The following is a 27,432-nucleotide window of genomic DNA, read 5'->3' on the forward strand; positions in this document are numbered from 1 at the left end:
TTAGTTTCTAGCTTTTCCCACTGCCACTTTAAGTTTCAGCTTTCTTGGTGTCACTAACCATTTGTAACTTGAAAAGTTTTGATGTATATTCTCTCCCATTTTCTGTTTCTTTGTGGGTTTACATGTTTCAAACAAAACTCCACTACTGTCATTATAGGCAGATTAAGGAAAGGCTGTTAGTACAGGTGTACGTGCAGAACCATGGTCTGGACCTGCGAAGCAGTTAACTTTTCTGTGACTCATGAGGAATAGAGTATATTGATTTGTTGTCCATATCTTCACTCAATTAGTTATTAAGCATAATTGTGTACTGTGTATTTTTAAACTGTATGTTATTAGATTTAAGTGTGTGTATGTGCGTCTAAGCTTAAAATAGAATGAACAATAGCTGAGGGAGAGAAGTGCTGTGTGCCCTAAAATATACACCAGTGTCTTTCCTTCACTGTTGGTAGGACTTGCTTCAAGCTGTACTAGTACCAAAGATTCATTCTTCACAATGACTTGAATATAATCAATGGAAAGCATCTGTAGTCCATATCTCTGCCTTAAACCCCTTAGGGTAGGAAAAGAAATGGGGTTTTGGTTTCCTTTTATTATGTTTTATGTGATGGGAATTTATATTTGCCATCCGGACAGCGTGCATATTTGGCATTTACTGCTGGGAAGTTGTGGCAAATCACAAATGATTTGCTTGAGTTCATTGAAACCTTTCACATCAGCAGATTCTCGGTGTTCTTCCTTCCTGGTGCCTACAGCAAAGATTTAATAAGCCCTATTTGCAAAACAAAAAGAGAAAAAGGGGAATGGCTCAATGGAAAGCCCATTAATGTTTTAGGCCATTGACTGTTGAATCCAAATATAGATTTTAAGAAGGAAGGCTGAAAACAGGTGAGGAGAGTGAATTTCCTCTAAAACATAAAACTGTTCATTTCTTACTAAGAGGCAAGAGATTAAAATTGAACTGTGGAAGTGAGAAATTGACAGCAGCAAGTGTCCTAATAATCATGGTGTTTGTTTGAAATTTCTTGGTTCCTAGTGATAATAGATTAATGGGTTCAGTGTTTCACTGATTTTGAGAAAAAAAAATTAGAATAGCCACACGACTTCTCTTTTAACAAAAGGTACACTTAAAAAAATCTGTTATGAAACAAATCACCAAAGGGAAGACAAGGGGTATATTGAGCACGATAGTTTAGTGGAGTTTTCACTGAGGCTCTACTGTCAAGCACTCCTAAGTTTGTGGAAGTAGAATCTCATTTCAGCCAAAATGTGTTCTTTCATACTTTGAGCCCTGGCATCCCTTAGGGCATGGAAGATATTAGGTGAACTAGGGTCTACCCTTCATATTAATTGTGTACAAACATGGTGTAAGAGGTTTCCTATTTTCACTGAATGTGTTTGGCTGTCTCTTTGGGGAAGATTTAGGGAGTAGCTGCTACTGCTAAGTCGCTTCAGTCGTGTCCGACTCTGTGCGACCCCACAGATGGCAGCCCACCCCACCACGCTCCGCCGTCCCTGGGATTCTCCAGGCAAGAACACTGGAGTGGGTTGCCATTTCCTTCTCCAGGGCATGAAAGGGAAAAGTGAAAGTGAAGTCGCTCAGTCATGTCCGACTCTTCGCGACCCCATGGACTGCAGCCTACCAGGCTCCTCCATCCATGGGATTTTCCAGGCAAGAGTACTGGAGTGGGGTGCCATTGCCTTCTCCTTTAGGGAGTAGAGGGATAGCTTAATGGCTACTTGGATATAAGAAATGGCAATTATTTTTTTACTAAGAGTTGGAAACCCTGTATTTTAATCCACATTTATCTATGAACTAGTTGCTTGACCTGAAGCAAGTCTTTCTCAATTTTTTTCTCGGTAGTTTGTTTTTTTTTTAAACTCTGAGTTAGCATGTAGTGCAAGAACAGAATAAGACAGAATGATGGTGGTGCTACTTGGGGCATCAAATAAAAGTTCGTGAGGTGCTGAGTGAAGCATAATTATTTGAAGTTTAAAGCTAAATAACAAATCATAATAGTGAACTGAATCATTGGCATTCCATAGGGCAAGTAATACCACCAGCGTTCCAGAATAAAATAGTGAGAATGTCTAATATGAACTGTGGATGCATTCTAGATATCAGAGGTTTCCCAGAGATGATTGCTATGAGAACAAAGGTTTATTGAGTGTTTAATACACAGCAAGCCCTGTATTTCAGGTCATTAAATACATTAGTTTATTTATGAGCCTCATAACAACTCAGATTTATAGTTAACTATTATCATTCCTATTTTGTAGGTTAAGTATCTCAACTAAAATCATACAGATAGGAAGGGGCAGGTTGGGGACTTGGAACTAGACTCCCAAGCAAAATGTTCTTAACCACTGTGCTGTGTCAAAATCTGGCAGCAATTGAAGATTGTATAAAGAGTAAAATATCAAAACCAGCTAAGTTTCTTTTCTCTCTTTTATGAACTCTAAGCTATTGGAGCTAGTAGAGTGTGCACTTAGTTGTTCAGTCGTGTCCGACTCTTTGGGACCCCATGGACTATAGCCCACCAGGCTCCTCTGTCCATGGGATTCTCCAGGCAAGAATACTGGAGTGGGTTGCCATTTCCTTCTCCACTGGAGCTAGTAGAATATTCAGCAAATTATATACAAAAAGCATTTGTCAGGCTGTCCTACCCTGTAGGAAATTCTAGTCTGGTTAAGGAGATCAGATGTTAGAGCAATATGAGTAACTAGTGTGTGATCACAGATGAAGAGGCTAGGCATACTTACCCTAAACCAGAGCAAATTCATGAAGATTAATTTCACATATCTAAGGATAGTAAGTGAAAGTCAAGCAAGATTTATTTTCTGGGACTCCAGAGCCATGTTTTGTCTATTTCTGTACAAGAGATAGTGAATGTCCTTTCACTCAATGAGTTCAAGCGACATAGATATCCTGGAGGGAATTCACACAGCCAGGGTTCTTCAGGGTCCTCGTCAACCTGAAAGGACTTAGAGGTCAAAGATATTTTGAAAAGATCAGTCTGGACTGAGTGGACTGAAGAGGGAGGATATCAGGGAAAAGGCAAACCTTGAGCTACGAGCTGAGAGAATTAAGTGTCCTTCATGTGTGGGTTCAGAGAAGACAATGGCACCCCACTCCAGTACTCTTGCCTGGAAAATCCCATGGATGGAGGAGCCTGGTGAGCTGCAGTCCATGGGGTCGCTAAGAGTCGGACATGACTGAGCAACTTCACTTTCATGCATTGGAGAAGGAAATGACAACCCACTCCAGTGTTCTTGCCTGGAGAATCCCGGGGACGGGGGAGCCTGGTGGGCTGCCGTCTATGGGGTCGCACAGAGTCGGACATGACTGAAGCGACTTAGCAGCAGCAGCAGCAGCACGTGTGGGTTAATAGGTCAAGCTGCTCTTGCAAGTCTAGAAACTGGAAGTTTCTTGAGAAAAAAAACAAGTTGAGAGCTGTACTAGGGTTCACCATCTTGGGGAGATTGTCTGTTCTCTGACCCTCTCTTGCATCCCCAATGTGAAGGTAGAAAACTCGGGGGAGCTATCTTAAGGCCTGTCTATTCCAGGCATTCACAGGGTCCCCAGGTGCCTCTCCTGTAGCAAGCCTGCCCAGCCTAGCAGTCTGTCCTGCACCCTTTAGATATGCCAGATTTTGAGTATAGAAAACAAACTCTGTGCTCTGGATACTTATTTTGAAGGCATAGAGACTCACCAGAGAAAGATCGGCTTTTTTTCAGCAGCACCTGGAAGAGATGGCAAACAGCTCAGAAAACCTGTCCATTCAAAGACATCAGTTGTACTTTTTTTTTAAGCAGCACTTCGCATCAAAGTGAAGAACAGATATAGCACAGAAACTTGTGGTCCTCCCGATTTCCAGGGATACCACACGAAGTTTGGTTTTACCTTGAAGAAGCAGGTTAAAGCCTTGAGACTTTCCTTCCAAATGGGTACACTGTTTCTGCTTTTGATTTACCATGGCAGGGCACTGATGGAGAAAGCAATGAGTCAGTCTTAGAAAACCTGGGAAGGGAGGTTTGTAACTTGCATTACCAACAAAATGGTGGAAGACATACTTCCTTGTTTTTTTCCCTGTGAAATTTTGAAGATATTTGTTTCTCATGTAAATTTTGACACAAAAGCAAAAACCCACGTCAAGATATACAGTATGGAGACTTAAAATTCAGTATCTCATTTTTAAATGTACTTTTCATGGGATAAAACTATGAACATGGAGAGTTTCAAGATAGTATTAAAAATAAATATTATAGATCTGCATGTTTATTGAATATATACATCTTTTTGGAAAGTTGTCATTGACAATTGATTTCCCAGGAGAATTCCCTCTGATGCCAGTGCATTCTGTGTGGATGTTTGGGGAAAAGACATAAAGATTCAGTGTTTGAAATGCCGTGTCAGCAAGTATTCCTCATCCCTCATCCACTCCTGGATCAAGTGGGCAAAGCAACTTTTTTGTTGTTGTTGTTGTTTTTGCCTTTGGCAAGGGGAGCTATCTGAGAATCACCATCCTTTGGGAAATAAGTCAAAATTGGATTCATTCAGTATGTCACTGAAATTTAAAATGAAAATTTGTTGATTCAGAAATGGAGATACAGGTGCCTTCTGTTCCTTCATTTCCATTATGAGTGGAAGATGGAAATTAGAAGCTGCAGCCATTCATTCAGATCATTTTAGCCAAAATTTTAAAAAATTATATTTGAAGATATAAATATGTTTTGACAGAAGGAAATGGCTCTGGGTTTTTTCTAGTATACCTTTAATGGAATAGATGAATCTGCAGCCTGCCTCACCCCACAGAACGTAGGCACTGAGATCCATTGAATCTCTGTGGCTTACTGAAGCCTTCTCTTTTTCTTCTGTATAAAAAGTGGTCTGTCGCAAAGAGAGCACAACATTACATGCTGCAAAGTGACTTTGACTCTATCCTAAAGAGGAAGACAGCCTTTAATAAAACAAGGTTTGTGTTTTTTAGTTGTTTTCCCTCCTTTTAAGCATAGCTTGTTATTTTGTTCTATCCTTTGCCAATTATTTAAGAGCTTGTGTTGTGGGAAGTTCCAATTCAAAATATTTTGAAAGTTCCAATTCAAAATATTCTTCCTAAGGAGGATGGTCTGACATTTCTGTTCACTTTTGCAGAGGAGTCCCAGGGCTGTGTAGACACTATGTTGTTGTTGTTCAGTCGCAAAGTCATGTCCGACTCGTTGCCACTCCACGGACTGCAGCACGCCAGGCGTCCCTGTCCTCCACTATATCCTGGAGTTTGCTTAAGTGCATGTCCATTGAGTGGGTGATGCCATCAACCATCTCATCCTCTGTCGCCCCCTTCTCCTCCTGCCCTCAATCTTTTCCAGCATCATGGTTTTTTCTAATGAGTCAGCTCTTTGCATCAGGTGACCATAGTATTGGAGCTTTAGCATCAGTCCTTCCAGTGAATATTCAGGATTGATTTCCTTTAGGATTGACTGGTTTGGTCTCCCATAGTAGACGCTGTGGGGGAACAAATATGGTCAAGGAGTCAGCTCCCCAAACCAGACAGCACAGTGGAGACTCATGGACCGATTCCAGGCCAACAACGGCAGTGGGTCATTTTTCTGTAATAAGCAGAACATGTTCTGGAAGACTTTTTAAATGTCTAATAGCAGTCTTTAAAAGTACTCAACTTACCTGGGAGACTTGTGGGGCAGGGGAGTGCAATAAGGAGTTCCTGTGTCTCGTTAATTCGCTTAAAGCAGATACCTCAGCAGGTATTTGAGGTTTCATCACTTATGATCACTATCTTCATGGTACCTGACATCACCTTTGGGATATCATTGATAGATCCTGAAAGAGAAAAAGACATTAGGTTAAAACTAGGGAAATCTGAATGAAGTGTGGACTTAAACCCAATAATAGATCAATATAGACTCATTAGTTTTGACAAATGGACCCCCTAATGTAAGATGTTAGCAACAAGGGAAACTGGGTGTGGGGTACAAAGGAACTCTTTGTATTATCATCACAACTCTTCTGTAAATTTAAACCTATTCTAAATTTAAAAGTTTATTAAAAAGTAAAAGATGCTTGTAGAAAATTTGAAACATACAAGGAAACTTAAAAACATTGATCTGCAGTTCTAAGACTCAGAGGAACACTGTATTTTTGTATACTTTCATATAGAGTTAAATATGTATGCTTTTATAAGCTACATATGCATATAATTCCATAATTTCCTTTTCTAATGGACAGCCTTCCAAGTCATTAAATATGCTGTAGCATTATAATTATTGCATAATATTCCATTATAAGAAATCAGGCCAGAATGTACTTAACTAATCCCTAATTATTGGAAATGAAAGTTATTACCCACATTTCATTATTATAAAAAATGCCATGATTTAGCCATGTAGCTGTAACTTTGTACACATTCACTATTATTTCCTCAGGAGCTGTTTCTGGAAATGGTATTACAGGCTCAAAGAATAGGCACATTTCAAAAATATCAATAGCTTTTTGGAATATAAATTTGAATTATGTAAAAAGTGGAGCTGATTACACATGAACAAATGAACAGTTGTATTGATGATGGAGGGGTGGTCTGGAACCATTTAGGAAGTAGAGAAAGAGCTGATGCAAAGGTTCTGTTTATTTATCTATTTGGGGTGGGTTTTTTTTTTTTGCGGCTTTATTGAGAACAACTGTGGATGGGGTAGGAAACTGGAAGAGAAAGACTAAATAAACAAAGCCCATTGAGGCATGTGAAAGGGTTGAGTAGGTGCTGGTCAGTGCAGGCTGGGCAAGAAGTAGGGCTCAAGAGATAGATGGGGACAGGCTGCTGCTAGGGTGCTCATCTCAGCCTCTGGGTCCTAGGAGGATGCACAGGCATCTCAAGGTCAGTTAGGTTGGGACTAGGTCCACTTTCCATGGGAAGGCCCTTGTCATGCTTCATCATCCAGAAGAAGGATGATGGGTACGAACTGATGGGCAGTGGCTGCTTTAGGTAGGAACTGTCTTGAGGTAGGTTAAGATGTGCCAGCCAGAGGAGAACCCTGCCAATGTATGGAGGAGAAAGCTAGCATCCTTGTTTGCACCTTTCTGTCTGAGGACCACTAGCAGCCAATTCTGAGCCAACTGGAATGAACCTTTCCTGTTAATGGAGATACTCAATTGTCTGTAGTGTGCACTGTTGCTCCAGCTGACTTCTAGCCCCTGCAGGCACAGTTCCTCTCTCTTTCCTACCCATTTGGCAGCTGCAGTCCAGGGCGGTGACTGGACTTTCCTGGCTCCTGCTCAAATGTACTGGCCCAGATTATCAGCTTTCAAAAATGTATCCTTATCAGTGCTGGGAACAGCCCCCCAGTAATTCCCCCCAGTAAGTCTGTCCCCCACCTTCAGGGAGTTTCGGGAAACTCCTTGAGAGCCCACATAGACGCCTCACGTCAGGAGTGGCTCTAAAGGGACAGCAGGGTGAGTTGTGTCTCTGTAATCAGAGATGCTCTGTGGGGAAGTCATCTCAGCTGTTTTACCTTGACTTGTCATTCTTCATGTTTTGTCCTATTGCAAGCATTGTCCTGCTGTAAAGTCTCATTGCCTTTTCATGGTGCTTTGAAGGGAGGTTCAAACACTGCCTGGCGTTCTCTTCTTAGCCGGTTCCCTCACAGGGCCTCATGTTCCTGCCATAACCTTGTGGAGTCTTCCAGTGTAAACTGTGTCTGCTGCCGGGAGCACTGGCCACCCACCACGGCCTGCCGAAAATGAGCAAGTTCAGGAAGTCAGAGAGTTCAGAGGACAGTGTAGAGAGGGCTGCCTCTGGAATAATGACCCACAGTCACCGAAGACGGCTTGAGCCTTTCCCCCCAGAATGCCTACCCTTTTCTTCTGTTCAGATTTGCAGAAAAATCTAGAAGGAGATCAGATCGCTGGACAGCTCTCTGATGATAACCTCACCTGCTAAGTTCAGTGTTTGGGGAAGGAAATAGGTGGAAGGAAAAGAGTGTGAGAACAATGGTAGCAAGCAATTGAGTAGTATCCAAACAGTGTCTTTGATTTGGAGATTCACAAAGCGATGAGAAAACATCCTGTTAGTGGATGAATACAGAAGAGCGTGGGAAACATGACTCATCTAACCTTTCACAAACTGAAAGTGCCCACACTTGGCTCTGCTCCTCTCCTCTGCCCTCCGGCCATCCCTGCTCCCCACTCTGTTCTTCGCAGGACAGAGTGAAGTAGGCTCATTATAATTGTTAGTTCCTGATGCGTCCTCATCACTGATCCATTCATGACCCACTTTCAGGTATTTGGTCATTTTTAATAACTGTTTCTTCTATTCAGTGGACTTCCCTGGTGGCTCAGATGGTAAAGAATCCACCTGCCAGTGCAGGAAACCCAGGGTTTGATCCCTGAGTCAGGAAGACCCTCTGAAGAGGGAATGGCCACCCACTCCAGTGTTCTTGCCTAGAGAACTCCATGGACAGAGGAGCCTGACAGGCTACAGTCCATGGAGTCACAAAGAGTCAGACACAGCTGAGCAACTAACACAGTTAAGAGGGACTGGGCTATTTCCAGATTTTTGCTCTTGTGTTTAACTTTACCTGTCGTTTTCACACCCACGGCTGAACTCCCCAGCACCAGATGGCAGGGAGCAGTGGATCCCGCAGCTGGACTGCGGGTCCCAGCACTCTGTGGTCGCGTCTCTTCCTGTTGTTATGTTTCCCAGCTCTGACATTCAGAGGTTCTGCCATTCTTCCGAGCTTCTCCTCTGTGCACCTTGAACACAAAAGCTGTCCGTTGGTAGGACAGACCTCAACCTTACCTGTGGCAGAGGAGAAGCGTGGACATGAGCTAAGCATTATTTTACCCCAAGGGGTTAGAAATAGGTTTTATGTTCTCTGGGAAATGTTCAAAATCTTTGATCTTGTTCCTGGCCACCGAATTGTTCTCTTCAATGTTAGAGGAGAATTCCTGGTGGGACCTAGGTCACGCACTTTCCGCCAGTTTCCATAAGGAATATTCTGAACAATATAGTGAATTAGGAAGTGTGTTGGGTTTTTTTAAGTGTTTTCCCCATACCCTTTAGCACAAAACTACTTGGAACACGATGAGGAGATGAGACAAGTGTCAGCGCCACCTTGTCATTTCTCAGTCTTTCGCTCACCAGTGCAGCTACACCCTTCTCGGAGCACAGGGCTGTCAAGCCTAGTGGCAGAAGCAGTCACCACTGAATGAATGAAGACAGAGCACACCCTGAGAGGATGAAAGGGAACAAGAGCCAGATCACGTAAGTGTTGCCCCCATGTCAGGAGTAGGCTGGAACCGGGGCGGCCAGACACCCCCAGCGGCGAGTGTGCCCCCCTCCGGAGCCCCTCAGGAGCGCCCAGCGATTGTTTGGGCATCAGTATCCCTGTGGGGCTTTGTATTGTTCACAGGGGCAGTTCTGCCAAGCAGGATCCTGCTTCTGTTCTGTAAAACGGGTGCTGGGAACTCAGAGAGAGAAAGGCAGGAACATTAAAGGGAGAGGAGGAAAATGGATTCTGTCAAGTTGCTTGTACAGTGTGTCTCCTTTCTTCCTCATCTCCCCTTAAAATAATTGGCTTAGGACTATGATAGAATTGCCTTCAAACAAACCCAGAGAGTTGGTTATCTTGGATGGAGGAAAGTAAGGGGAAGTGTACCAAATGAGATCGCAGAGTGCGAATGAAAAGAAATATTGATCTAGAGTCAAGAGCCAGCCTGGAACAGGAAGGAGGACAGGAGATGTGTGTGTGTGTGTTTTATATCAATACTATTTTAGATCAACACTATCTTGATACTAAGCATTTGCCCCAATAGCAAAATGGATTATAGGAAAAAGCATTAGGGTATAGAACTCCTCCACTCTGCCTCTATTCTTTATTTTCTTTCTTTTTTTTTTTTAAGGAAGACTTTTATTCATATTATATAAAAGCTATGGAGAAGATATCAATGGCCATAATGAACTGAATCTTACATATTATTTTCTCATAATATTTAATGACTATTTCTTTCATAAGGATGATAAATGGAATAGATAGAAATTTCCTTTCTTTTCTCTAAAAGGAAGCTGTCTTCTGACCTACTGCAGTGGCGTGGCTCCTGTGGTGTAAATTTACTTGGCCGTTAGTTTTTCTTTGTTTTCTCTTTAGAGAGTTTCATGCCTTGATTCTATTATAGACTCTCAGTAGTCTTTTCTCATGTTTGTCAGTTTCAGCATTGAGGCCTGTGGTGGTCCTGATCGAGCACATTGTAATGAGAACTTTAGGTACTGTGCGCTATTTTTTTTTATAGTCATTCTATTTTGTTCACCGTTTCATTTCAGAAAGAATGGGAATAGGCATAATGGCTCCCTTACTAGTTTGTATTACTCACATAAATCTATTCAAGCAGATATCAAACCACCTCCTAAGGAGAAAGCAATTATTGAATTTGACTCAGGCAGGAGGGCAGGGGAGGAGGGAAGGAATGGAGTAGATGGACACAGAAGTGGAAATAAGATGTCTCAATATATTACTCTTATTTTGTTTGTTTGTTTTACCCCTAATTGAGGGGTTTTTTTTTTAATACAGTTTTTAAAGGTTTCACTCCATTTACAGTTTTTACAAAATATTGGATGTATTCCTCATGTTGTACAATATATCACTGAACCTACTTTATACTCAGTAATTTGTACCTCTCACTCCCCACCCCTATGTTGTGCCCCTGCCACACTGGTAACCACTATTTTGTTCTCCCTATCTGTGAGTCTGCTTCTTCTTTTGTTTTATTTATTAGTTTGTTGTATTTTGTAGATTCCACTTGTAAGTGATATCATACATTATTTGTCTTTCTCTGTCTGACTTAGTTCACTTTAGCATAATGCTTTCCAAGTCCATCCATGCTGTTGCAAATGCAAACTACATTCTTTTTTGTGGCTGAGTAGTATTCCATTGTGTATATACCACATTTTCTTTGTCCATTCACCTGTTGATAGACACTTAGGTTGCTTCCATTTATGGCTGTTGTAAACGCTGGGGGCACGTGTCTTCTGGAATCAATGTTTTGGGGTTTTTTTTTTCTACTTTTGGATATATTTTGAATTATGTGAATGTTTTTACCCACTTAAAATACAAATAAGTAAAATAAAATTTTGAAAAGAATAAGGAATCAACAGGCAGTGCCAGCATTATAAATGGCTTTGATGTCTTTGGTCAAGATCATCATGAAAGGACCGTTCATTTGATTGACAACTATCTAGTTGACTATCTTCCAGGTGCCTGGCGAGGCGACAGGTTCTAAAGTGCTTTTGGTAGTTTAATCATGTCATATTCATAGCATTCAGACTCATTGGTTTCCCCTGTGCGTGCTAAGTCGCTTCCATCATGTCGGACTCTTTGTGACCCTGTGGACCATAGCCCACCAGGCTCCTCTGTCCATGGGATTCTCCAGGCAAGAATACTAGAGTGGGTTGTCATTTCCTTCTCCAGGACATCTTCCCAACCCAGGAATCAAACCATGTCTCTTAAGTCTCCTACATTGGCAGGCACTAGTGCCATCTGGGAAGCCCTGATATCTCCTGTAGGTGTAAGCAATCCCAAGTGCATATGAGGCCAAACATATTCCTGCTGAACTGAACTAAACACTTTTAAGGTGGAGTTTTGTGAGAAAGGAAGGCAAGCTTAAAAAGTAAAATATTTTGATAACCCCTGGCATATAAGAAAATTAAAGAAAACCAACCAAGCTCAACATCTTCCACTCAAAACACTAGTTAGCTGTGTGTTAAATTATAGTGCCAAAATTCATTCACTTTTCATTTGCATCTGATTCATCATTGCTCTCATTTTTAATGTTCTTAAACATTACCTGTCGAAGCTGTTAGAATCCAGTAAGTGCCTTTGCAATCTCAATTAAATAACCATTTGAGGCTCTTAACATTTTAAAATGAGATGAACCCAGCCCTCCAGCTGAATGGGTAATGGATGGCAGATCTCAAGGGAAGTAGGATTATAAGTATTCTTGCTCAGAAACGGTTCCCACCTTTTATACAGGAGCACAGCACACCTTTAATGCTTCTCCATCAAACTCTGTGTCTTCGTCCTGAACTAGTGTGAGTGATAACTGTGGGTACCCTTTCAAGAAGAGGAAGAAAATTGAGGGCAAGAAGGAGTCACTCATTGAAACCTGGGCAGGGGCACTGGAATCATTTCCTTTTCAAGAAAGTAATCATTCCTTTGTGTTGAAGCCAGGAAACAAGACCAGGAAGCTTGGAGCTGTGCTTTTGAATATAAATGTGTATTTAACAAAATTACTTCCTAAACATTGAGTTTGAGGTGGATCCAGAATTTTGTGGCCAGGAAATGGGTTGTTTTAAGATTCATCCCAGGTCAGGGTAATCTAAAAGAAATCAGCTGCTCTGTGGGTGGTCTTACTTCTGGTTCCCAATCAAGAGGGCCCATCTTTTTAGTTACGGAAGCACAAGGACGGTTTGAGGGCTGAATCAGATCTGCTTTGCTTCCCTTGCCTTGATGCTCATAAGCCTTATCCGTCCTTCTGGCTACAGCTCAGATAACACTTCTTTCATAAAAAGCCATCTTGCATCTACCGAAACCCACCTCTCACCTCACTCCCCTGTTCCATTCACTGTGTGTTCTTTCCCTCCTCCAGACACCTAATTACACGCCTGCTGGTGATAAGAAATCCACATCACGGTGTTCATCATACCCTGCCTTGTACTTGAGCACTTAGGGACTTGTCATTTCTCTTCTGAAAGGCAAGCTTCCTGAGAAGTAAGGCTGTCCTTGAATCACCTTGTCCTTCTTTCCCTCTTCGACTCATCTCCTCCCCTCTTCCCTCACCACTTATCCATCACTTTGCCTTCAGTATGCACGCAGTAAATATTTGTTGAATGAAGGTTATTTGTGCCTTCAGATTTTCTCAGAAGAATAGAATAGTCACACTCCTTTCTGATCCAAGTGTTGGCAGTTTAAATTCTTTTTAAGCCAAACAGAAAATTTACATAAACATCTCATACTCATCTGTGATTCCCTCTAGGGGAATTTTGGAAAGTTAGGAGTAACATTTTGCGACTCCCCAAAGAAGAGTTTTCTCATACCATGATGCTCCCTCCCTACCAAGATACCACCCCTCACCACGCCTCATCCCTAGGGTTCATCAGCCCCACAAAGGAAAACAGCAAAACAGCGGGACTGACGATCTCTTGGATGAAGAATCTCAGAATCTAGAACACCAACTAGATATCCTTTTGTGTTTTCAACATTTTAAAATAAATGGATAGTTTATACTTTCCACTCTCATTAATTAAGTGATTTAATTCATTGCATTCACAGAAAGATCAGTCTTACTATTTTTATCTGTGCAGTGGTGTTGTTTCTTGTTCTATCATTGAGACATCTACACTTGAGAGAAGGGGCATCATAATGTCCGTTTGTGTCTCAGAGCCATAGAATGTTAACGCCGAGCGGGACACACAGCATTCTCCTAGTGTAGCTTCATCCTAGAAATGATGAAATTGAGACCCACACAGCCTAAAATGCCCACAGACAGGTAGGCAGAATGGGCACGAGACTGGAGCTCCCTGACTCCCCTGGTCAAGTGCTGTCTCTCCCTGAAGCTTCCCCTCCCTCAGAAGCATTGCTGGGACACAGTGAGCTCTAGGCCAGTGCATTACCGTAAAGTTCATTCCCACAGAGAACAGATTCTTCTTTCACAGAGGGATCACTTAGTTTCTAAGCCAAATCCTGAGCCTGGAATGCTGTTCTGGTCCATGATGGAGCAGGTGAGGAACTGCGGGGTGGCTCACTGAAGAACCATTTTAAGGTGGTTCACAAGGTGTGAGGAAGGAGCATCACCTCTCTCTCAGGAGACAACAGGTTGAGCTATGACTCTTTTAACAGAACTTTCCTAAGGCTCCCAGCAGGGAACATGTTCTGTATCCTCACATAAATTCTCTTTTACTTCTTTGTCTCAGCAAACAACGCTTTTCTCATATCTGAAGAACTAGACATTTTGATTAGTTTTCCTCTTTCAGTTAAGATGACCTTTCTCCCATGACAGTGCGTGAACCATACTGGCTTTCTGCTTGGCTTATATTTGGTGAACAAAGCTCGTTGACATTAGGAGCTCATGTGAGCTCTGTGTTTCTCAGAAATCTGTCAAGCGTGGTGGCCAAGATGACATGCATGAGATGGAACCTGTGGCATATACCTGTGAGTGGAAGTGGGGCCAGGGGCTTTCAACCATCCTCTTTTCAACATGCCTAAACAACAGGAAAGGAGGCTCGTCTCCTAACAAATTCCATTATAATGCAAATCTGACATCAGGGTATAAGCATTGGACACCAGAATCTGAGGGACCCTTCTCCTCTCCTCAGACTTTGATATACAACCTGGAGCCTGCCCTTCTCAGTTCAGACCACTAGCCAGTGAATCTTCCTTCCTTAAAAGGAAGAGAGGAATGAGCATTTTTACCAAGGACAAAACAGGTCCCTCCCCCCATCTCTCTCACTCAAAAATTGCCGTTACTCCCATTCTGAGTGCTCAGCATATGCTCCTTTTAGTTTGGGATCCTATGAATGCTTCCCTATCTCATTTATAGGGCAGCAGAATTGACGGAGATCTTCAGCACTTGCCCATCAGCAACAATAGGCACCTTAGCTGTCCACGGGGGTGCGTTGGGCTACAGATCTCTAGACACATTGTCTTAGGAACAGAGTGCACACAGGAGTCCAGGCGGATGAGGCTGTGTCTGCTCTGTACGGACACTGTCCCTGTGAGTTCTCCCCTCACACCCTCATTGTTCCTGGTAGTCAGTGAAGAATGAAATGGACTTTCATCTGAAGAATGAGCCTCCTTCCAAAGGAGCCCTCAGGAGAAGGGAGAAAATTAATGATCACGGTCCAGCACAGAGGAAGTCAAACAAACACGGCATGCAGAAGGCAGTGACCTTTCCTGTGCTTCCTTCTATGGCGACGCCATGATGGCTCCCATCCAGACACGCAAGTCACTGTTCTCATCTGTCCTTTTCACCAGAATCCCAAATCAGTCAGGCTGTGGGCATTTCCACCTTGACTCTCTTCTCTCTGGAAATGTGGCCTTGGGACATCCATTCTTGCCCTTGAGAGAGTGACTCTCCTGAGTATGTCCTCCTACTCCTCACTGAGGGAGTCCATCACTTCTCTTATTTAGGGTCTCCTTTAGAAGGTGCCTCTCTTGAACACTGGCTTGGCTCTTCTGGCCTGTTGAACCATCCATGGTCACTGAAATCTACCTACCATTTCTTGCTTTTTTTTTTTTTTCATCTAAATGCACCCTGAAAACACTTGAGACTCAAGAACTGTATCCTGTTTTTGCCTGGAGTGCCAAAAACTAATTATCAACCACAAAATCCCACTGCAGTATTATCAGGGAATACATTTACATTTGAGGGAGCCTCCTGAATCTAGAATGTTTGCTCATTCATCATAAGTGTGGCTGGAGCTTCTCCTTCCACTACCTGTGGGGGGAAAGTGCTTCCTGAGCAAATGAGTAGAATGGTAAGATGTGTACAAAAAAATGGTTGAATCTATTAATTAAAAAAAAAAAGAAAAAGATAACTGGCAGTTTAGGACTAATCGTTTGCTTGCCAACAGCGTACTTCCTTTGTGCTCCTGGTTTAGATTTAATACATCAAAACCCTAAAGTGAATGTTACAGAGAAATGCCATGGACATTTTGGGAAGAAACATCTTGTGCCAAGGAAAAGTCATGTGGCTGAGGGAGCATCTGGTATTGGTCTATGAAAGATAGGAGCAATTTATATGTGCAGGAGGAGGCCTAAAAGCTTCCCAGGCTGAGAAGTCAGAGTGAGCAGAGGCGTACAGACAGGTGGGCTAGGATGTGTGCAAGGCCCTGGGAGGAACCTGGCACTTTGTGGGGCCGAGTTCCTGGTGGAGACAGTCTTGAACATGTGGAGTAGAACATGAGACCAGAGAGATGGGGACCAGCCAGGCAGTCAGTACTCAGGGACGCTTTGGGTCCATTGCATTGTATTCCTTAAAGAATTGAACATTTATTTTTCTGAAAATAAGTTCCACAATCCACACTTGAGTTATTAGGGCTTCAGAATGACTTACCTATAGGTGACAGCAATGTGACATATGACAGCATGTGACCTTCTACATGTGATAGCAATGGGAGCAACTCCCACAGAGTGCCATTTGCATAGACTTCTTGCTATGCTCAGTTGCATTTCTTTGCAACCTCATGGACTGTAGCCCTCCAGGCTCCTCTGTCCTTGGAATTTTTCTGTCAAAAATACTGGAGTGGGTTGCCATTTCCTCCTCCAGGGGATCTTATGGAGTCAGAAGTTGACCCTGTATCTCTTGCATCTCCTGCATTGGCAGGCAGATTCTTTACCACCGTGCCACCTAGGAAGCCCCCATACTACACTTGATCTTAGCCAAAAGGCCAAGAAGCAAGACTTCCTGCTAACTGTGAGGATCTAGAGATGGTGGCTGGGAGTCAAGAGGGCAACCTGTGCAATACATCAGGGGTGGACACTGGCTTTTCCTCGTAGAACCCTCAGGGACATCGTGGACCTCCTTAGCAGAGGAAGCAGATAAAAGAGAAACATTAATTCTATTCCTGTAACAATGTCAGATGCTAAAGTACCCTTGATGACGTGTGTTAGTCACTTCCTCAAAGTCTTCATGGAATTGGCACAGTTTTGCTAGTGTTTATGACTCTGTGCTGACTTGTGACCTCATCTATCTATCTATATAGGGTTACAAGTGACTTAGAACTCCAAAATGTGCATGCCCAGCATCATCTGTTATCAATGACCACAGATACGAAATTATAGCAACCGAGAGGGACCAGGAGTCTGTGAATGTGCTGATAGACCAAAAGTTGAGTTTGAAGACATGAATCTTTGTGGGAATCTTGGCATAGTTTCATGTCTCTGTTTGTTTGATATTGCTAGCTTCTGGAGAGTTTTCCATCTTCACGGAAGTGTCAGAACTCGTGGGTGGTAAGATTCGCTGAAGGCTCAGTAATGGCTAATTAGGGAATGGCTCTGCTGACCATGGGGATCTTGGCCTGTGGAGTCAGATGGGGGGAAAATCAGTCCAAATTTGTACCTAGTCTAGGAAGTCATCCTCCGTTAGGATGTTTGGGGAGATAATTGGGCAATTGATCCCTATAGCCATTAGGGGAACAGGAAGAGGCACCAGATCATAGGTAAAGCCCCTTCATGCAGATGCAGTACCTGCATTACCTCATGTGTCCCATAGAAGCAGGTGCTTAAAGAGTTACTGCCTTTAATGAGCAAGGTGAGTATTTTTGAGTCCATGGTCCTAGGCAATGACATTTGAGTGGACTGCATCTTAGGTTATGGGAAGATGTGAGAGTTTCTGAGTGAGCGATCTTGACATTTAGAAACTGTGACCTGGTCTTATCCCAATCCCTCTGGGTCCCATCCAGTAGTGAGCCTTGACTGGAGAGCAGCAGCACAGTGCAGTGGTCCATGCGCTGGAGGTGAGATCTTTTATCATTTGCTTCTGCAGGTAGTAAATACCCAGCTGCTTGCTGCACTGTAAGAGTTCAGGTGACCTTTGGACCACTCACATCACCATCTGGCACATTCCTAATGTACAGTTTGACAGAGCAAGACCTACAGTACATACCCATCCTTTCCGTGGCCGTTGTGGAAACCATGGCAAACTACCTATCACACCTACACAGATAGTCTAAGTGAGCTTTAGTTCTATCAAACTAATGTCCTAAACTGAATAGAACTTTAGCTTGTACACTAAAAGAATGCAAATATTGCTTTTGAAGGGGTCAGTAGAAGTTATAATCTTTTGTATTTTGATGATGTAAGGAATTCACACATTTGGCCCCTGGCTAAAGGGGCTAAATTTAGTTTTACAACAAATTTAAGTTAACTTGCAATGCACAATCAGTGATCTCTGCTCCAAATTTCAGTCCGAGTAGAGTGAGGTTTTGGTGCCAAATTAATTTCATGCAAAGAGTTTGAGAATTCTAAGTTAGTTAAGTCTACTGACTGGCCTGCGTGATCCTTCAATAAGTTTTTTCGTCACCTGCCATTAGCTATGCTTGCTCTTGCTATTCATTTTTTAGATTAATTTATTTGTTTTAGTTGGAGGATAACTACTTTACAATATTGTGATGATTTTTGCCATATGCTCTGTGTGCTTAGTTGCTCAGTCGTGTCTGATTCTTTGTGACCCCGTGAACTGTAGCCCACAAGGTTCCTCTGTCCATAGAGATTCTCCAGGCAAGAATACTGGAGTGGGTTGTCAAGCCCTCCTCCAGGTGATCTTCCCAACCCAGGAATCGAGTCCAGGCCATACATCAACATGAATCAGCCACAGGTATCCATGTGTCCCCCCATTCTTTATAATGCCTTTACTTTCCTAGTGAAGATGCACAGTAACATCCAGTAAAAGTAAAGAACTGCACTCCACAGTGAATGAACTGAAGGGTAGGGGGAAAACTCAACTATATCCCTAAGCCCCCGGGCACAGGTCTAGTGACCACGTTCAGCATTTACGGAGAGTAGCTACATCTTTTTCTGTCACAGAGTAACCCACCCAGTACGGCCACTGCTCTCCAGTGCAGACTGGCTTAGAATCGCCCTTGGTCTAGGCTGTAGGTCTGAGGGAGAGGAGTGGTACCAGGAACAACTGCAGACTTTGTGACCAGCTGAGTTTTGAGAAGAGCTGACATATCCACCATTGGGCCTCATCTCCCTAAGGCTGTTTGTCCGCCAGTTGTGATTCATGAGGCAATGGTCAGTGGGAAGTTGTATGGAGGAAGGTGGGTATATCGCTACTCACGCGGCACCAGAGGATCAGGCATTTTACTCTTTTTGTTCTGAATCTTCATCAAGGCTGTACTATTGAAAGATCCCCTGGGATTTTCCTTAGGAAGGACTCATTTAACGCAAGTGGCATCATTTATTTCGGAAATGATTCCTAGGCTGTTCCATAAATACTAATGAAGTTCTTAACAATGTGTTCCACCTTGAAATTTGCAGCAGAAGTCACGGAGGTGCTGGCTCTCTGTGCAAGAGAAGCAGCTCTTTACCACATGTCAGAATTTGTAATCAGGTGTGCCTGGTTATTCTTTTTTTTTTTTCCCTTCTCTGACATTGCCTTAAATGACACCAAACAGAAAAAGAAAAACAGAGCCACAGCTAAAAAAGAGATTAGGGTAGGTGAGATATTACTAACCACAGCCATCGGGACCTACAGCAAATACTTGATTATCACTGATCAGAATGGAGATATTTCATGTGATGCATGATTGAATTAGGACTCTGTTGGTCGCCCTCCTGAAGTATGCCAAGACATCATCTTTTATTCACAGAATGTTTATAACGTGGTAGGTAGATAACACATACAGATATATAAAAGTACAAATCAGAGTGATCTTTATTCTGACAAGTACAAAGTGTGATGTTTAATAGACAGTACACAAGGCATAAGCGTCTGGGATTTGGTGAGTGACCTTGAGGATTTCCTCTGGGGGGTCAACAGCTGTGGGAGAGTGGACAGACTGGCCCCTTTTCTGTATCTGTCCTATTGCCATCTGGTCTAAGTCCCTGTCACCTGTCTCCTGGACTATTGCACTGGAAGCTCCTAAGTGATTTTCCTGCTTCTATGCACCCTTCTACCATGACCATGACCTGCAATAGTTAGCCAGTATTTTTTAAAATGTGAATCAGATTATATTCCTGCTTAATGCTTACAAAGCCTTGTCCACCAAGGCTTTCATGATCTGGCACTTGCTTGTGTCTGTGACTTCACTCATTCTTTCCTCTTCTTAGTATTTTCCTTCCCTGGTCTTTCTCATCCTTGAACATGTAAAGCGCTTGAGCATCTTTGAGCTTTGTCATTAGCTGTTGTGCCCAAAAGGCTTGTTTTGTCCAAAGAATGCCAGAAAGGATTGTTTCAGGTGTGTCTAGATTATAGGGAGTGCTGCAGTGAAACAAGGAGAGGATGACAGAAGAAAAGCCATTGGGTAACATTGTTTGGAGACTTTTTTAATTTTCCGGGGGCAAATTCTGGAGAGTGATGAGCAGGTAGGGAAGCGATGGGATAGGCAGTGAATGTGTAGGAGGCAGTAGAGGACTCAGCACACATAACTATTTTCTCTCACTACCACATTTCTCAAAAGGATGGATGGAGCTTTAGGACTGGCCTTACCAATAGGAGATTCTCATAGGAAAAGAAAAGCATTAAGCATGCTCACAGGCAGAGTAGAAGTCTGAAAAGAGGCAGAGTAGAAGTCTGAAAAGAGGGAGTGATGGAAGCTTTAACTAAAAGTAGGGATAATTGGAGAAAGTTTCCAAAAGAGATGAGCAGAAAAGGAGACCATGAGCCCACTTGGAGAGCTTTGCAAGTAGATTTTTATAACAGGAAGTATCAGAATTGCAGTGAGTGACCCAATTCACGTGTTGAAATATTACCTCCCAACGTGATGGTATTAGGAGGTGGAGTCTTACATTTGCACCCTTACAGGGTGCAAACCTGCACCGTCTGCATTGGACGCACAGAGTCTTAGCCACTGGGCCACCAGGGAAGTCCCGGGTTTACTTTTTATTAAGCTATTACTTACATATTGTAAGGTATATGAATCTTAAGTGTATATTTCAATGAATTTTTTACATGTGTATAAAACCAGACTTCCCTGATGGCTCAGCAGGTAAAGAATCTGTCTGCAATGCAGAAGACACAAAAGACACGGATTTAATCCCTGAGTCGGGAAGATTCCCCTGGGGAAGGAAATGGCAACCCACTCCAGTATTCTGGCCTGGAAAATCCATGGACAGAGGAGCCTGGCGCGCTACAGTCCATGGGGTCACAAAGAGTCGGACACAACTGAGCGACTAGCACTTTCATATAAAACCATGTAAGCATCAAATATATCAAAACATAGAACCTTTCCAGCACCCCAGAAAGGTAATCACCTCCATCTATTTTGACCACAGTTTCCATAGATTAGTTTTGTGACTGTATAGCTTTATTGAGGTATAATTGATATGTAAGTAACTTCACATATCTGAATGGTACAGTTTAGTAACTTTTTCATGTATGTACCTGCAGAATCATCACAATCAAAGTAATGAACCTATCCATTACCCCCAAAAGTTTCATTGTACCCCTTTGTAATCCCTCCTTGGCCCAGGCATTCCCATACCACCGCCCCCCCAGTATGTGTAGGCAGTCACTAATATGCTATTAATATGAGTTGCTTCCATATCTTGGCAATTGTAAATAATACTGCTGTGCATGCTAAGTCATTTCAGTCATGTCTGACTCTGCAACCCCATGGACTGTAGCCTGCCAGGCTCCTCTGTCCATGGGATTTTCCAGGCAAGAATACTGGAATGGGTTCCCATTTCCTTCTCCAGGGGATCTTCCCAACCCAGGGATTGAACCTGTGTCTCTTATGTCTCCTGCATTGGCATTGGCAGGCAGGTTCTTTACCACTAGTGCCATCTGGGAAGCCCCATTACTGCTGTGGGGTACATGTATCTTTTCAAATTAGTGTTTTCTTTTTTTTTTTTTTTTTTACAGATATATACCCAGAAGCTGAGTTGCTGGTTCATATGGTAGCTCTATTTTTAGTTTTCTGAGGAACCTCCATACTCTTTTCCATAGTGGCTATACCAGCTCATATTCCCACCAACAGTGTACAAGAGTTCCCTCTTCTCCACCTCCTCCCCAACATTTGTTGTTTGTAGACTTCTTGCTGATAGCCATTCTGACAGGTGTGAGGTGAATTCTCATCGTGGTGGTCCAGTAAGAACTGGAAAAGTGATGCTAGGTGGTTGCTGTAATTTAGCAAGGGGTGAGATATATATTAATATATTTAGGTCTTTAATCCATTTGGAATTTGTTTTTGCATGTAGTGTGAGAAAATGTTCTAATCCCATTCTTCAGATGTAACTGTCCAGTTTTCCTAGCACCACTTACTCAAGAGACTGTCTTTTCTCCCTTGTATATTCTTGCCTCCCAACATCTTAATAATATTGAGTCTTTTAACCCATGACCACAGTATGTCTGTCCACTTGAATCTGTATATCAATTTGGGGATTATTGCCATACTTAACAATATTAAGTTTTATAATCCTTGAACACAAGATGTTTTTATTTTTATCTAAGTCTCCTTTAATTTCCTTCAATAACGTATTATGGTGTTGACTATACAAGCCTTTTGGCTAAATATGTTCGTATTTTATTCTTGCAGCTGTTGCTGTGAGTGAAATTGTTTTCTTTGTTGGCTTATTAGCTATTGTGTTGGTGAGGATTCTCCAAAGAAACAGAACTGATAGGATGTGTGAATATAATATATATTAATATTATATAAATATTTATAGTGTATATGTTTATATTTATACAGGGAATTCACTCATGCAATTATGGAGACTGTCAAGTCTAAAATGGGCAGGGTGGGCTGGCAGGCTGGAGACCCAGGAAAGAACTAATGTTGCAGTTCAACTCTGAAAACCATAATTCCTTCTTGCCCTGGGCAAGTCAGTCTGCTGTTCTATTCTGGCCTTCAGCTAATTGGATGAGGCCAACCACATCATGGAGGGCCATTGGAGTCCACCAATTTAAATATTAATCCAAAGACACCCTCCCAGAAACATCAAAAAGAATGTTTGACCAAATATTAATGCTTGGGTGCCATGGCCTATCTGGTAGCCACAAATTGACACATAAAACTAACATCATAACCATGACTCTCTGATTTATTTTAGTGATTGACTTTGAGTTTGTGGAATATATCTTTTAACTTAATATGCTTCACCTTCAAGTGATAATACAGTAATTCATGTGTAAGAACCTCCCAATAGTTCGCTTCCCTTACTCCCATTCTGACTTTTATGCTGTTGTTGTCGCACATTTTACTTTTCCGTATGTTATAGACTTCATGCACCATTGTCATTTGTAAGCAAAACTAGAGCACTGTTCAGCCTGAGGCCAATTATTCCTAACTCATGGGGCAAGGCCCTTCTGTGTATTCTCGGGGCCTCCTGAATCTTGAGGTTTTCCTGTCTGACGGGTGGGAACAGACACTATGTCTAGCCCTGCTGGATCATGGAGTGCTGTTCCCTCTATTTATTTTGAGTGGTTCTTTCTTTGGCCTCAGGTAATTTCCTCACACACCTGTGGTGAGAAGTACTCAGCTAAATACTTAAGGCTGGATCTCTGCAGGTCTCAGGAATTCTGTGTGTGTGACGTTCTCTCTCTTCATTACTCTGTCCTGAGAATTTTAAGGACATTGGTCTCCCTGGGCTCTCAGCTCTTGTCTCCTCAGTGCCGAGAGTCTGGCAGTCCCTGCCTGGGTTCCTCCTCCTTGCGCTACAGCCTGGAGAACACTCTCAAACTAGGAAAGGAGGGCAGTCATGAGGCTGAAAGTGAAAGTTGCTCAGTCCCGTCTGACTCTTTGTCACCCCATGAACTGTAGCCTGCCAGGCTCCTCTGTCCATGGAATTCTCCAGGCCAGAATACTGGAGTGCGTAGCTGTTCCCTTCTCCAGGTGATCTTCCCAACCCAGGGATTGACCGAAGTCTCCCACATTGCAGACAGATTCTTTACCATGTGAGCCATCAGGGAAGCTGGCCTCACTCATTTCCAGTCTCTCAGGGACCACTCTCAGTCCCTGTTTCATTCACATTTTGGGTTGCTTAAGGCCGAAGGGTAGATGTAGCCTTCATTTCTGTTTTGTAGACATGGGGTTAGAATTGCAGGGTTTTATAGTATATGAGTGTTTAGCTTTAATAGATGTCACTTAGAGTTTACCAAAATAAATCCAGCTAATTTGAATCGCAGATAATTTTCACTAATGTAATTGACATTCACTTTACCTAAAACTAGCTCAGTTGGTAAAGAATCCACCTGCAGGGCAGGAGACCCTGGTTCAATTCCTGGGTTGGGAAGATTCCCTGGAGAAGGGAAAGGCTACCCACGCCAGTATTCTGGCCTAGAGCAATCCATGGACTGTATAGTCCATGGGGTCGCAAAGAGTTGGACACAACTGAGCAACTTTCACTTTACCTAAAACATGTTGCTAGATCTTATTCCCTCCACAGTAAAGACTGAAAGTGACAAGTTCTAGTGACATCATTCACTTTCTCTAGAACTTCAGTGATATAAGCCCTCACATCAAATGTACTATTAAAAGTACTGAGTAAATGGTGGTAGTGAAAAGGGTGGAAAGCAGAGAGAGCAGATAAATCTGTCTTTACTTGACTGATAGTTGTCATTATATTTGACAACATACGTTTGCTAAGTCACAGCAGTTCTGATTTCTCCAGAAACCTAGTGATGTTATCTGTTGTTATCATATGTTCCTGGTCCATTAACACTTTCTCTGTCACTCTCTCAAGCCTCCTCGTGGGTGGGTGTTACTCTTCGCACATAGAAGGTGACCCGTATCCACATAACATCCTTCCATGGTTCCTTTAGACTAAATATTAAAATAATATGCTCAACAGTGGAGTTGCGTCAGGCAGCAGAGCCTGGGCCCTCCCCTCACATGGGTGTGGGGAGAGGGGTTGAAGTGGGGTGGTGGTACGTAAGGGCTTCTGCTTCACAGCTGCTGAAAGGCTAAATGATTCCATCTCTTCTCACTATAAGGGGCATTGGAGAACTAAGAATGCTGTCTAACAGCTCTCACTGGTAAAATATGTATTGAATTTCTACCATATATGACATTTCCCTAAAGAGAGCTGCCCCTTGGCCAGTACCTTTTCCGTATATGACAGATAATGTGAAAGGGAAGCGTCATGTTAAAAGCATCTCTTTTTTGAGTTTCATTCCCCCTCTTTGAGGTGCTTGTAGAGTAATTTAATTCATTCTTGAGTCAGGTAGCCCCTGCTTTGATGCCTTTGTCTTTAGATCCTCTGTTTGTAAATCTCCTAAGAATAGATCAAAAATGATGTTTGTATCTGTTTCCAGAATTTAGGAAGTAAGAACAGAATGAGGCTTTATGGCTGCAGTTAACCCTTTCTGTTTTCTTCATTGGATACCACAGTATTTCGTATTGGATTTAATCTCTTTCAGAAAGCCATCAGCATTCTCACAGGTCAAGGCATTTATTTCCCTGGCTTGGGTGTGTGTGTTTGTTTGTTTCGAGGTTACACTATATAAATCAGACACATTATACCCTTTCCATATAAAATACAAACTTGCAATAATAGCATTAACCAAGTTTTATAATTCATTGTATGTTTACCCTTTACCCAAAATGCATGCAAATTGATTTTTTCCCCACAGGTGCGTGGGGAAAAGTCTGAGGAACCTAAAAGTTCAAGCACAATGGAAACCCTGGGTTGCTGAATCTCAGGCCTGAAATCGTGTTTTCAAGAAGGCTGAGACAGAATTTCAAGAGAGATGCTGCTAGAATAAGGCTGCAGGGAAAAAAAAATTGTTTTCAAAGGCTTGAACCCACAACATTTTTTCCTTCTAGTCCCCTAATATTTCTGTAAGTTCTTGGTTATTACCATTTTCTCTGCTCTTCTTAGCTCCCAGGATGCCCCTCTTTTCTAGTAAAAAAAAAAAAAACAGTTCACATTCCTTACAACCATGGCTTGATCTTGAAACAGAACAGTTGAGCCTGATGTAAGTTGTTGGCTTCTTCATGGTTTCTGACGTTCTTCCTCTGCTTCCTTTGGTCAAGAGAGCCCTTTGTTGATTCGCTTGTTCATTTATGCATGTTATATGGACTGGCATTAGGTATCGGTTTATAATAGAACGGGCATTGTTGCTGCTTGTCTGGAGAGGGCAGCACCCATCTTGAGACAAGGAACTCACACCTTCTGGGGATTATGCTTCCTGATTTCAAGCTAAAGATTTAACTCCCCAAGACTACCTGTGGTGTACCTGAGCCTGTCATTGACTTGAGATGTAGAATACCCTTTCACAATAAAAATCTACATATCTCTATAGTTAAAGTAACATTATCAAGAGGGTAAGAAGGTTATAATTGGGAGTGACTAGATTTTGTTCCCACTCCAGTATTCTTGCCTGGAGAATCCTAGGAATGGTGGAGCCCGGTGGGCTGCCGTCTATGGGGTCGCACAGAGTCGGACACGACTGAAGCGACTTAGCAGCAGCAGCAGCAGCAGATTTTGTTTGTTTTTAAATCTTGATCACAAAGTTGTTTGGTTTGTTTGTTGCTTTTTTGGCTGTGCCACAAGGCTCACAGAATCTCAGTTCCTCCACCAAGGATTGAACCCAGGACCCGGGAATGAAGGCATCAGGTCCTAACCACTGGACTGCCAGGGAATTTCCAGAACTAGATTTTTTAACATGGAGCTCATGTTGGCATGAGACATTGAAGTTGTACATTGCAAAAGTAATTCTGTCTCCTTGTGGGTAGTTTGCAAATATTTAAACCAGCTAGTACAGCTAGTACTTCCTGCTGAGTTAGTTTAGGGGTTTGCTTGCTCTGCAAATGTGTCGTTGTCAGTTACTTTGGTTTGATACTGTACTTTCATTTTAAAAGCATCCTTTCTGAAGAATGCATGATGAAAGATGTTCTTATTCTTCTCTTTCTACTGAAGGACTCATCCAAAATTATTTACAAAAAAAAAAAAAAGAAGTTTCCCATACAGTTACTTTTGGTATCCCTTTGGAAAAATTTCCTAGACATTGAGTCTGCTTCTTTTCCTCCAACCTGGAGATGAGAACGTGATGCAGGCACAGCCCTAAGAACTAGTGATACCAGATAAGGAAACATTTGCGTGGAAAGCTCCTTTCTTGCTGATTATCCCTCCTGTAGACCATAGTAGTTTGCCTTTAAGAATCAAGCCTCAAAGCCCTGTTCATTGACTCTCCCCATCCCTCCCCTTCAGGGTTAGTGGAGTATGAACTCTAATAGGGCATCCTGTATTTGTCCTTACTGGCTTGATGGTTGTGGCTGAAATGCCACCATTTTTGTTATTGTAGATGTTATTTACTTGGATTAAAATTTTCTTCCTAAAAACAATCAGATTTAAGACTACCCTTTCAGGCCCATTTGGGTCCTTTCAAGAATCTGGCCAGTGAGCTCCTAGGACCTAAGATGGAAGGAGAGGAATATGGCCTCAACAACACACTTGGCCATTTCATGAATTGGTGCAATTTGGGAGCCTGTGGAGGCTAAATGACTGTGTCCCTAAATTATGACACACTTTGAGAAAGTTGTGTGAGAAACAAATGATCAACCCTGTGTGGAGGGCACCGGGCTTCGTTCCCCACTCACTGTAGCAGTGATGATGGGTCCCTGATCTGAAAGTATGTGGGATAACAACCTGGATACTTTTGCTTCTAAGCATTGTAAATATTCAGCCATCTCACTGGATAAAATTGCTGATGCAGCTACCGTCCTAAATAAATAAATTATGGAGAAATTTATTTCTCCATAGATACTG

At 42.5% G+C, this 27,432-nt stretch overlaps 1 protein-coding gene across 9 annotated transcripts in view; it reads left to right on the forward strand.

The window, feature by feature from the left end:
- STXBP6 (syntaxin binding protein 6) overlaps window positions 1-27,432 on the forward strand; it is a 257,691-nt gene that overhangs the window by 167,071 nt on the left and 63,188 nt on the right. Inside the window, exon 2 of one of the 9 annotated variants that reach the window (XM_081551451.1) lies at window positions 9,072-9,272. The exons of the other annotated variants lie outside the window; for them this stretch is intronic. The gene's annotated coding sequence lies outside the window, so the exon portion shown is untranslated. The remainder of the gene's footprint in view (window positions 1-9,071; window positions 9,273-27,432) is intronic. 9 annotated transcript variants of the gene reach the window in all.

Source organism: Giraffa tippelskirchi, chromosome 12, assembly GCF_054371585.1.
Source record: "Giraffa tippelskirchi isolate mGirTip1 chromosome 12, T2T-mGirTip1v1.2.pri, whole genome shotgun sequence".
NCBI lineage: Eukaryota > Metazoa > Chordata > Mammalia > Artiodactyla > Giraffidae > Giraffa > Giraffa tippelskirchi.